Source organism: Triturus cristatus, chromosome 4_1, assembly GCF_964204655.1.
Source record: "Triturus cristatus chromosome 4_1, aTriCri1.1, whole genome shotgun sequence".
NCBI lineage: Eukaryota > Metazoa > Chordata > Amphibia > Caudata > Salamandridae > Triturus > Triturus cristatus.
The window spans coordinates 198919752-198933022 of NC_140585.1; positions in this window are offsets into that span (position 1 = coordinate 198919752).

Below are 13271 nucleotides of genomic sequence, written 5' to 3' on the forward strand. Positions count from 1 at the left end.
GCTCGATAGCAGTTCTGGAGAGGTGAGGGGTACTGCTGTGTTAGATAGGGAGAAGGGTGGGAGAATAAGGAGTGAGGGAGTGTCACTGTGTCGTTCTGGTGCCAGGGGAGGGGAGGGGAGGGTGATAATTACCTGGAGGGTAGATGCTCCAAGCGCTCCTGGATGAGCCTGTGCGGGGGGCACAGTCGTAAAGGAACGAGCGGTGGTTGTTCTAATGGCGGGAAAAGGGGAGGGAAACGGTAAGGAATTGCCGAGAATGGCGAATAGTAAAACCAGAGCGGTGGCCGGTAGTGATATAGGATCGTAATTACCTGGTATTGGAACAAGGTCAGTATGGATGCTTCCTGGTGCGGCAAAACCGGCAATAAATATCCGCGTGTAAGTTAAACTTCGTACCGGAAGGAATTAGAGGCAGCCCATGATGGCGGATCTAGGGGTAGGAATAATTAGAATGGTTGCTGCTGAGGCGGACAGGAACGAAGGGTGACAGGGAACCAGTGACCGTAAGTGAGGCGATTGTATTACCTGAATGGAGATCGGCTCAGTCTGCACAATCTTCGTTGCGAGGACGATACTCGAATGGAGGTTTCCGGGTCTGCAGCGAGTGACGGACCGGAAGGGGCAGTCATAAGGAAGTCTCCTATGTAGGAGGTGGGGGCGTGTCCTGAATGTGGATGATGTGAAAAGGGAGAAAGGACACGGAAAGGGAGCAGTGTCATGTGGATACAGAGAGGAAAGAGGAGAAGGTGCAGTGCACCAGGGAGAGGGTCACGGCGAGCAGTGATAAGATAAATTAAAAAATAGGAGAAATAAGCAGGAGGGACCAGGAGAAGTAGGGAAAGGTAATAAGGGGAGAAAGGACGATGAATCAGTAAATAAGATATGGGGTGGGTGAAAAGGGGAAAAGAAAAGGCACTGATGGCAAGGGAGTGAAGTGTTGGGGGTAGAATGCAGTGAGTGCGGGAAAAGGGGAGGAGGGGGAACGGTGGGGGGGGCGGGGTTTGGATTAGAATTAGAATAAAGGGGATATGTGGTTAAAAAGGGGGGGGGGGAAGGGGAAAAGGTAGTTGTTGGTTTCGTTGGCTTGGGATTAAAGTCAGTCACAGTAGGTGTACAGATAATTCATACAATGATAATATTACAGAAGATTGGACCAGTCCTCCAGGCGGTTGAGCCCGGTGTGTAAACTGTCAGTACGAATTATCCATTTAAGTTCTTCTTTATCCAGAATAGCAGCAATGTTAGTGTTCCTTATGGGTTGATGTATTACGTTAATGACTTGCCATTTGATGTCGTCCTCTGTGTGGTTCAGGGTGATGAAGTGGTCCACAAGTGGCGCATTTGGTGTTTTACAGCGTATACGACTTCTGTGCTGGCAAATCCGGATCCTGATCTTTTGGGTTGTTTGTCCAACATAAATCAAATCACAAGGGCAGGTAATTGCATATATCACATTGGCAGTGTTACAATTTGAGAAATGTGAAAGAGTGACATCAGTATTACCATGCACAAATTTTTTCGTGTCTTTAGTGAAGTTACACACACTACAGTTCCCGCACTTAAAATGGCCTAATAGTGGTGGTAGACCCCAGGCACCTCTGAGGGATTGGTCCTTAGTTTTGGTGGGGAGTGCGGCCCTGACAAGATGGTCTTTTATGTTTTTGCTTTTTTTGAAAGCGAAAAGAGGGCGTTCAAACTTCAAACTGCCGGCATTAATTGTAGGCCAGTGTTTAAGAATACTCTTCCTAACTGAGTTAGAGATAGGTGAAAAAGTGGTCACACAGACTATCCTATCGTCCCTTCTTTTTTCTTTGGGACTAAGTAGGGTTTCCCTTGGGCAGTACCATGCCCTTTTGAGGGCTTTTTTCACAAGTTTACGTGGGTAGCCTCTGTTGGTCAATTTTTTGGAAAGGGTGGAGGCCTCCGCAAAATAGTCTTTCTTAAGATAACAGTTGCGGCGTATCCTAAGGAATTGTGAGTAGGGAAGGGAGTCTCGTAAGGCTCTGGGATGATGGCTGTTGTAGGATAGTAGGGTGTTTTTTTCTGTGGGTTTGCGATAAAGAGTGGTATAAAGACCGCCATTGTAAGCTATAATGGATAGGTCAAGAAAGGCAATCTCATTTCTGCTATTATTTGCAGTGAATTTGAGGCCATTGCAGTGTGAGTCGAGCCAATCCTTAAATTCAGATAGGTTCTCTTCACTGTTGTTCCAGATCAGGAAAATATCGTCGATGTACCGCTTCCATTCTAGAATGGAATTTCTGAAGGGATTCATGGGAGATAGTATGCAGTGTGTTTCAAGCCAATCCATATAAAGTATGGCAAAATTTGGAGCAAAAACGGCCCCCATACTGGTACCCTTCACTTGTTGATAGTAGTTACCATCGAATAAGAAAAAATTCCTAGTCAAACAAATTTTGAGGAGTTTTATGATAAAAGAGGTAGGGACAGCGTGGGGTTGGGGTCTGGAGTTGAGGGTAATACCAATTATGTTAATGCCTTCCTCTTGAGGGATGTTTGTATATAAAGATTCCACATCAAGGGTGCATAGTAGATGGTTAAGAGGGTCAAAGGGGAGTTCTTCTACAAGATTGACCATAGCCAGGGTGTCCTTGATATAGCAAGATGTTTGGGGTACGAAGTCCCTAATGAAAAAATCAATGTAATTCCCAAGGGGTTCAAGTATGGAACCGCACCCAGAGACGATAGGTCGTCCCGGGGGGGTGGTGGCGTTTTTATGAATCTTCGGTAGGGTGTAAATAACCGGTGTACGTGGAGATTTCGTATTAAGGTACAGATATTCCTTTTTACTCAGGTAGCCTTGATGAATGCCCTCCTCTGTAGCATCGAGGATCAGTTTTTGTATCTCACTGGTGGGATCACAGGGAAGTTTTAGATAGTGTTCAGGTATAGATAGTTGCCTTAGAATCTCTTGTTTGTATATATCTATATCTTGGAGAACAATCCCTCCACCCTTATCAGCAGGCTTGATAATTAACTTGTCCATATGTTTGAGTTCTTTTAAAGCAGACTTCTCTTGAATTGTGAGGTTGTATGGAATAAATCTGCGTGTGTGTTCAAGCTCTGAGATTTCCTTAAGAATAAGTTTTTCGAAGGTGACTATCTCAGCTGGAATACTGTTGTTGGGTGGGGCGAAAGTTGAAGGAGGGCGGAATGTCGTGAAAGCAGTGGAAGGAATATGGGGAGTATCTTGAAAGAATGCTTGTAGGCGTATTTTCCTAAAGAACCGTAACAGTTCGATCTGTAGTTGTAGGAAGTCTGGTCTAGTGGTAGGGACGAATGAAAGACCTTTGCTTAGTACCGTAATTTCATTCTCCGAGAGTTGGTGATTGGAAAGGTTAAAAATAGGAATGGCTTCTGGGGCAGGCATGGTGGTACTAGGTACGGTGTTGTGGTGAGGCCTGGTGTTAGTAATATGGGCGAAATTGTGGGCAGATTGAGATAGCTGAGGGTTTACCACTGGTAATATCTCTGGCGTGTCTGCCTGTCCCCTGGAGTACTGTACCAACGAGGTGGACGTGATCTTCCGCGGGTTGGTTGGCGGCCCTGTTCTTGGCCTAAAAAATGTGTATTTCCTCTACCTCTGGATGTACTTGGGTCCTCAGTTGAGTCTGAGTTCTCAGATGAATCGGCCGATGTATCTGAAAAGCTGACTATATTCTGTTGCTTGTTAAATCTTCCCCAGGGGCGCTGTATTCTTGGGCCCAGGTATGCTCTATTTGTGTAGAAGTCTTCAACTAGATAGGGGTATGTTCTCTCTATCTTATAGTTCTTCACGTCTCGTTTGACTTTGGTGATTTTTTTATTTTGTTCAATTCTGTGGAATTCTGTCAAGGTTTTCTCAACTTTATCTAGGAGTAATTTTGTGTCTGGGATACTACTGTTTTCTTTAATTTGTTTTTCAATGTCTTTGATTTCCAACTCTAGTTTCTTGGCTTCTTCATTGGCTATGTCAATGCCAAGCACCATCCAGTGCCTTGAGCAGGTTGTACCAATGTGACTAAATCCTGTCAGATATTTTTTAATTTCAGTGAAGACCCCTGGTATGTTGCGTACTTGTAGGCCTACTGGTATTGTGTCTGACTTCAGGTATTCAGTTAGCATTCGAACCATAAGTTGTAACCTTATAAATTTTTTGGTCAATTTTTCTAGTTGATCAAAGATAGTGCTCTCAACTGTACTCGTATTATCTGTAGTCTCGGTGAAGAGCGAGGGACCCTCTAATATTCTTTTAATATACTCATCGGAATATAGAGGGGCGTGTTGTGCCATACCAACTTAGGTGGTGATGGAATGGGAAGGGGTGAGGGAAGGGGGGGAAAAAAAATGGGGGGGTGCCCACTAAAACTAGTTTAGTAAGGGGGAATACAGTACGAATTCCTTGCAATCCAGCGATTGCGCTTATGTCAAAAAATATAAACAAGGAAACCCTATTGATCAGACGGGACCAAGGGTACACGGTTATTTAGAAGAAACAAGGTCCCATTCAAAAATAGATACAATTTTCAATATCACAATTTTCCAATCAAAAATTGGATTTAATGTTTTATTCAGAAGATGAATTTAAGATATAATACAGTTGCTAAGAACAAGTATGCACGTGGTGAAATAAGTGAGCAGCCCGTGAGTAGTAAAGGAAATCAGCCGATTTCCTAACCGCAGGCAAGTGACTTAAAAAGTGACTTTTGGTGTATCTGAAATAAAGATTATTTAAAGTCACAATTGAGAAACATCTCATACTCTGAATAGAAAATTCCAGTGTAACATCAAGAGATTAGAGATGTAGGTCGACGACGTTTCGATCCCCAAGTTGATGGTGGGATCTCTTCAGGACTAACAAGGTAATGGAATGCTCACTTATTTCACCACGTGCATACTTGTTCTTAGCAACTGTATTATATCTTAAATTCATCTTCTGAATAAAACATTAAATCCAATTTTTGATTGGAAAATTGTGATATTGAAAATTGTATCTATTTTTGAATGGGACCTTGTTTCTTCTAAATAACCGTGTACCCTTGGTCCCGTCTGATCAATAGGGTTTCCTTGTTTATATTTTTTGACATAAGCGCAATCGCTGGATTGCAAGGAATTCGTACTGTATTCCCCCTTACTAAACTAGTTTTAGTGGGCACCCCCCCATTTTTTCCCCCCCTTCCCTCACCCCTTCCCATTCCATCACCACCTAAGTTGGTATGGCACAACACGCCCCTCTATATTCCGATGAGTATATTAAAAGAATATTAGAGGGTCCCTCGCTCTTCACCGAGACTACAGATAATACGAGTACAGTTGAGAGCACTATCTTTGATCAACTAGAAAAATTGACCAAAAAATTTATAAGGTTACAACTTATGGTTCGAATGCTAACTGAATACCTGAAGTCAGACACAATACCAGTAGGCCTACAAGTACGCAACATACCAGGGGTCTTCACTGAAATTAAAAAATATCTGACAGGATTTAGTCACATTGGTACAACCTGCTCAAGGCACTGGATGGTGCTTGGCATTGACATAGCCAATGAAGAAGCCAAGAAACTAGAGTTGGAAATCAAAGACATTGAAAAACAAATTAAAGAAAACAGTAGTATCCCAGACACAAAATTACTCCTAGATAAAGTTGAGAAAACCTTGACAGAATTCCACAGAATTGAACAAAATAAAAAAATCACCAAAGTCAAACGAGACGTGAAGAACTATAAGATAGAGAGAACATACCCCTATCTAGTTGAAGACTTCTACACAAATAGAGCATACCTGGGCCCAAGAATACAGCGCCCCTGGGGAAGATTTAACAAGCAACAGAATATAGTCAGCTTTTCAGATACATCGGCCGATTCATCTGAGAACTCAGACTCAACTGAGGACCCAAGTACATCCAGAGGTAGAGGAAATACACATTTTTTAGGCCAAGAACAGGGCCGCCAACCAACCCGCGGAAGATCACGTCCACCTCGTTGGTACAGTACTCCAGGGGACAGGCAGACACGCCAGAGATATTACCAGTGGTAAACCCTCAGCTATCTCAATCTGCCCACAATTTCGCCCATATTACTAACACCAGGCCTCACCACAACACCGTACCTAGTACCACCATGCCTGCCCCAGAAGCCATTCCTATTTTTAACCTTTCCAATCACCAACTCTCGGAGAATGAAATTACGGTACTAAGCAAAGGTCTTTCATTCGTCCCTACCACTAGACCAGACTTCCTACAACTACAGATCGAACTGTTACGGTTCTTTAGGAAAATACGCCTACAAGCATTCTTTCAAGATACTCCCCATATTCCTTCCACTGCTTTCACGACATTCCGCCCTCCTTCAACTTTCGCCCCACCCAACAACAGTATTCCAGCTGAGATAGTCACCTTCGAAAAACTTATTCTTAAGGAAATCTCAGAGCTTGAACACACACGCAGATTTATTCCATACAACCTCACAATTCAAGAGAAGTCTGCTTTAAAAGAACTCAAACATATGGACAAGTTAATTATCAAGCCTGCTGATAAGGGTGGAGGGATTGTTCTCCAAGATATAGATATATACAAACAAGAGATTCTAAGGCAACTATCTATACCTGAACACTATCTAAAACTTCCCTGTGATCCCACCAGTGAGATACAAAAACTGATCCTCGATGCTACAGAGGAGGGCATTCATCAAGGCTACCTGAGTAAAAAGGAATATCTGTACCTTAATACGAAATCTCCACGTACACCGGTTATTTACACCCTACCGAAGATTCATAAAAACGCCACCACCCCCCCGGGACGACCTATCGTCTCTGGGTGCGGTTCCATACTTGAACCCCTTGGGAATTACATTGATTTTTTCATTAGGGACTTCGTACCCCAAACATCTTGCTATATCAAGGACACCCTGGCTATGGTCAATCTTGTAGAAGAACTCCCCTTTGACCCTCTTAACCATCTACTATGCACCCTTGATGTGGAATCTTTATATACAAACATCCCTCAAGAGGAAGGCATTAACATAATTGGTATTACCCTCAACTCCAGACCCCAACCCCACGCTGTCCCTACCTCTTTTATCATAAAACTCCTCAAAATTTGTTTGACTAGGAATTTTTTCTTATTCGATGGTAACTACTATCAACAAGTGAAGGGTACCAGTATGGGGGCCGTTTTTGCTCCAAATTTTGCCATACTTTATATGGATTGGCTTGAAACACACTGCATACTATCTCCCATGAATCCCTTCAGAAATTCCATTCTAGAATGGAAGCGGTACATCGACGATATTTTCCTGATCTGGAACAACAGTGAAGAGAACCTATCTGAATTTAAGGATTGGCTCGACTCACACTGCAATGGCCTCAAATTCACTGCAAATAATAGCAGAAATGAGATTGCCTTTCTTGACCTATCCATTATAGCTTACAATGGCGGTCTTTATACCACTCTTTATCGCAAACCCACAGAAAAAAACACCCTACTATCCTACAACAGCCATCATCCCAGAGCCTTACGAGACTCCCTTCCCTACTCACAATTCCTTAGGATACGCCGCAACTGTTATCTTAAGAAAGACTATTTTGCGGAGGCCTCCACCCTTTCCAAAAAATTGACCAACAGAGGCTACCCACGTAAACTTGTGAAAAAAGCCCTCAAAAGGGCATGGTACTGCCCAAGGGAAACCCTACTTAGTCCCAAAGAAAAAAGAAGGGACGATAGGATAGTCTGTGTGACCACTTTTTCACCTATCTCTAACTCAGTTAGGAAGAGTATTCTTAAACACTGGCCTACAATTAATGCCGGCAGTTTGAAGTTTGAACGCCCTCTTTTCGCTTTCAAAAAAAGCAAAAACATAAAAGACCATCTTGTCAGGGCCGCACTCCCCACCAAAACTAAGGACCAATCCCTCAGAGGTGCCTGGGGTCTACCACCACTATTAGGCCATTTTAAGTGCGGGAACTGTAGTGTGTGTAACTTCACTAAAGACACGAAAAAATTTGTGCATGGTAATACTGATGTCACTCTTTCACATTTCTCAAATTGTAACACTGCCAATGTGATATATGCAATTACCTGCCCTTGTGATTTGATTTATGTTGGACAAACAACCCAAAAGATCAGGATCCGGATTTGCCAGCACAGAAGTCGTATACGCTGTAAAACACCAAATGCGCCACTTGTGGACCACTTCATCACCCTGAACCACACAGAGGACGACATCAAATGGCAAGTCATTAACGTAATACATCAACCCATAAGGAACACTAACATTGCTGCTATTCTGGATAAAGAAGAACTTAAATGGATAATTCGTACTGACAGTTTACACACCGGGCTCAACCGCCTGGAGGACTGGTCCAATCTTCTGTAATATTATCATTGTATGAATTATCTGTACACCTACTGTGACTGACTTTAATCCCAAGCCAACGAAACCAACAACTACCTTTTCCCCTTCCCCCCCCCCCTTTTTAACCACATATCCCCTTTATTCTAATTCTAATCCAAACCCCGCCCCCCCCACCGTTCCCCCTCCTCCCCTTTTCCCGCACTCACTGCATTCTACCCCCAACACTTCACTCCCTTGCCATCAGTGCCTTTTCTTTTCCCCTTTTCACCCACCCCATATCTTATTTACTGATTCATCGTCCTTTCTCCCCTTATTACCTTTCCCTACTTCTCCTGGTCCCTCCTGCTTATTTCTCCTATTTTTTAATTTATCTTATCACTGCTCGCCGTGACCCTCTCCCTGGTGCACTGCACCTTCTCCTCTTTCCTCTCTGTATCCACATGACACTGCTCCCTTTCCGTGTCCTTTCTCCCTTTTCACATCATCCACATTCAGGACACGCCCCCACCTCCTACATAGGAGACTTCCTTATGACTGCCCCTTCCGGTCCGTCACTCGCTGCAGACCCGGAAACCTCCATTCGAGTATCGTCCTCGCAACGAAGATTGTGCAGACTGAGCCGATCTCCATTCAGGTAATACAATCGCCTCACTTACGGTCACTGGTTCCCTGTCACCCTTCGTTCCTGTCCGCCTCAGCAGCAACCATTCTAATTATTCCTACCCCTAGATCCGCCATCATGGGCTGCCTCTAATTCCTTCCGGTACGAAGTTTAACTTACACGCGGATATTTATTGCCGGTTTTGCCGCACCAGGAAGCATCCATACTGACCTTGTTCCAATACCAGGTAATTACGATCCTATATCACTACCGGCCACCGCTCTGGTTTTACTATTCGCCATTCTCGGCAATTCCTTACCGTTTCCCTCCCCTTTTCCCGCCATTAGAACAACCACCGCTCGTTCCTTTACGACTGTGCCCCCCGCACAGGCTCATCCAGGAGCGCTTGGAGCATCTACCCTCCAGGTAATTATCACCCTCCCCTCCCCTCCCCTGGCACCAGAACGACACAGTGACACTCCCTCACTCCTTATTCTCCCACCCTTCTCCCTATCTAACACAGCAGTACCCCTCACCTCTCCAGAACTGCTATCGAGCAACGTGCGCAATGATTTGCATTCTCTGCTGCAATTGAACAACGTGCCTAGTACGGCTCCTGCATTAATTTGCCTTTCAGCTGTCCCCTGTATATTAAGTTCATCTATCTTTTCCTCCTCCCTTCTTCTCATGGCACCACCTCATCTTACGCCCCTTCTGGTTATCCCTACCTTCGGTCATTTCCTTCACTCACACCCCCACTCCGGTAAATTCCCTCACCTTCAATCCCTCTTACTATTATCCCCTTGAATTTACACCGCTCTCCCCCTCCGGCATAACTTTATGCTTCAATGCACCACACTATGCTATTACCCACAACTCCTTTACCTTTCCTTTTCCCGCATTTTAACTCCCCTTTTTTTTCTCCCCAAACCCCCCCCTCTTCCTTACCCACCCAGGCTCAATTTCCCAGGCATTCCATTACCTTGTTAGTCCTGAAGAGATCCCACCATCAACTTGGGGATCGAAACGTCGTCGACCTACATCTCTAATCTCTTGATGTTACACTGGAATTTTCTATTCAGAGTATGAGATGTTTCTCAATTGTGACTTTAAATAATCTTTATTTCAGATACACCAAAAGTCACTTTTTAAGTCACTTGCCTGCGGTTAGGAAATCGGCTGATTTCCTTTACTACTCACGGGCTGCTCACTTATTTCACCACGTGCATACTTGTTCTTAGCAACTGTATTATATCTTAAATTCATCTTCTGAATAAAACATTAAATCCAATTTTTGATTGGAAAATTGTGATATTGAAAATTGTATCTATTTTTGAATGGGACCTTGTTTCTTCTAAATAACCGTGTACCCTTGGTCCCGTCTGATCAATAGGGTTTCCTTGTTTATATTTTTTCCCCAGAGAGGTAGAGCAGCATACTTTTTTAGAGTTATAGGATCTTACAGCTGCCCGTATCTCTGACTTCTGAGTCCTCACACAGCTTATAGCCGGAGTATCCCAAAGGTGGGATAGACCGACTAAGTACAGGGAGGTCTTGATATGGAGAAGCCATGATATTTCCTTATAATTTAACTGTCTCCATACCGCTATGAATTCCTCCCTGAAAGTTGTGAGTTCAGGGACAGACCACAACCTTTTCCAAAAAAGTAGTGGTCGTAGAGCCGCCAGGTCACTTACGGATTCTAGGTCCATATCCAGACGTAATGGTAATAGGGGAGTACTCTGGGGAAAGGACACCAGTGTGCTCAAGCATGTAGAGTCCTGACGTATGACACCAACCCTCCCATTGTTTATGCTGTGTCCCGTTTTTTATATGGTATGTGGCGGAGAAGGATGAGTTTTACTTAATGGAATAATTTACTTAGTTCTCAATGATAGCTTAATGTTTAATAATTGTCTTAAATCAACTTCTATTTATGGTCTTATTCCTGTACATGTATATATTTTATTGTACTTTTATGGTCTGATGACCGAAATAAAGTTATCTTGATGATGATTTTATTGGTCCTTTGGATTTTATTCCTGGTGATAAAACGTTTTGCCATGGTGATAGTGGATGTTTTCTCTAGGTGGCTTGTAGTAGAATTCTTAAGGAACATTACCACCACTACAGTTATTGAGAGTTTATGCTCAATATTTAAGAGAGAAGGTTTCCCACACATTTTAACTACGGACAATGGTACACAATTAACTTCCCATGTCATGCGTAGTTTTCTCACGCATAATGGCATAAGGCATATGTGTACTTCCTTGTACAACCCTCAGGGAAATGGCATGGCTGAACGAATGAACAGGGTTGTCAAGGGTGCCATTCAAATGACTATACAAGGAGGGCAGAATGTTCAGACGTGTGTACAAGACATGGTTTGGGCTCACAACACTACAGTGCATAGTGTCACTAATGAGATACCGTTTACAAGAATGAGAGGAAGAACACCTAAAACTAAACTAACGCCTCATTGGATGCATGAGTGCAGTAGGAGTGCTGTTAACATGGAGCATTTTCGCAACATTGATGTTGGTGATTTAATCAAAGTGAAGCGAGGCAGGAGGGAGCATGGTACGAACAAGTTCTCCGACCCCATGAAGGTGAAAGAAGTTCACAAATGGCATGTTGTTTTAGAGAATGGACAAAGATGGAAATACAGGAGATTAACTTTGTATAAGAAAAGAAATGATGTCTCTTGTGATAATTCGGATCTACAGCATGTCTCACCAACTGTTGTTAAGGAAAAGGGTGAGGGTGGTGGTCTTACTTCTTGTCTTCGTAGACAACCAAGGTTACGTCATGTACCTGAAAGATTTAAAGATTTTGTTTTGACTTGATTATTTTTCAGTTTGCTTGTTATTGTTCTCTTCTCTTCTCTTTTACTTTCTTTCTTTCTCTCTTATTTCAGAAATGTTGTTATATTCATTATTATAATGTGTTATCCTTTCTTCTGTTATAACGAAAGGGGATATGTTATAAGGCTGCTTGTCCTCTTCACTGTGTCTCATGAGGATGGAGTGTTCGCTGTGGAATTCTTCCTTGGCATTCCACGGAGGCACGGCATTCTCGGAGAGGCAGTTGATGCGGATAGCAGGCTGGGATCCCCGTGCTGACGAAGAGTGAAAATAAATACACTTTACTTGGACTTACCTGTCTGCCTCTCCCATTCGGACTTCAACACTCTCTTTTCTTCCTTTTTGTCTCTTGTTCTGTGTCAAAGTCTGATGACCAAAATAAGTCCTGCTCCTAAAAAGGTATTCAGGTGTGCTCAAATATAAAACTAAAAACATAAACGTCCACATTATGGCCTAGATTTACAAACAAATCACGCAACGCACCACAGAAAGTAAAGTTGCTGCACTGAGTGCCAACAGGAGACAGCAAAACAGGGCATATCTACTCAGATGTGCCACTGTTCCGCTCTCTCCATGCACCATATTAAGCTGTCATGTGTCAACTCAGACACCCTTGTGCAATTGCAGTGAGTATACTTTTTGAGCAGTAAGGGGTCCCTTCCAGTACAAAAACTATGTTTTAATGCATTTCCTCTTTTTATGTGTGCTCATGGGTGGTTGCACAGGAATCCCCGAGCACCACCCATGGAATGCCACCTTGACGTAAAGTAACGTAAGGCAGTTCATTGTGCAGCTTTGCTTTACTTTTGGTTACAAACCAACGCAAATTCTATTTGCATTGGATAGTTAATACCAGCACATCACTTTCGTTCAGGTTTAGACTAGATAAAGAAATTGTGTGTTTGTTGTCACTCAGACTCAAATTTGTGGGCCTGTGGTCGGTGTAAGGGTGCTATATTTAGACTATCACACGTTTTACCATTGTACAGATTTAAATACTTTACAGTATTGTCAAATCTCTTGAACGTAATTTCAATCCTAGCTACTGACAGCAAAAGGGTGATTGTAAGGAAATGGAAAACATGAAGATGAAGAAATTACTCGCTGTTGCTTGGTACTATAAATGACTCCATATTCTTCTGCTGGGCGCCTATATCCGGCGGTAACAACCCCGCCCTCACTTCGTGCTCTTTCCCAAATTTGAACAGTCGTGCTAATTGTGTTTTTTGTGCATTTAACATATTGCTTTATTAGCAGAAAAGTGATATTATTGCATTAAAAAGCATGGTAACACACGTTCTCTGCACTAGAAAGCCAACTCCATTATCGGAAGAAAAAGCTGGTTCTGTTTTCGGGATTATAAATGCAGGAAAATACGAAGAAGCATTATTTATGCAGATTATTCATCACTTACACTTAATTTTATTGCAGTGTCACGATTACTGGTCGGGCGAAT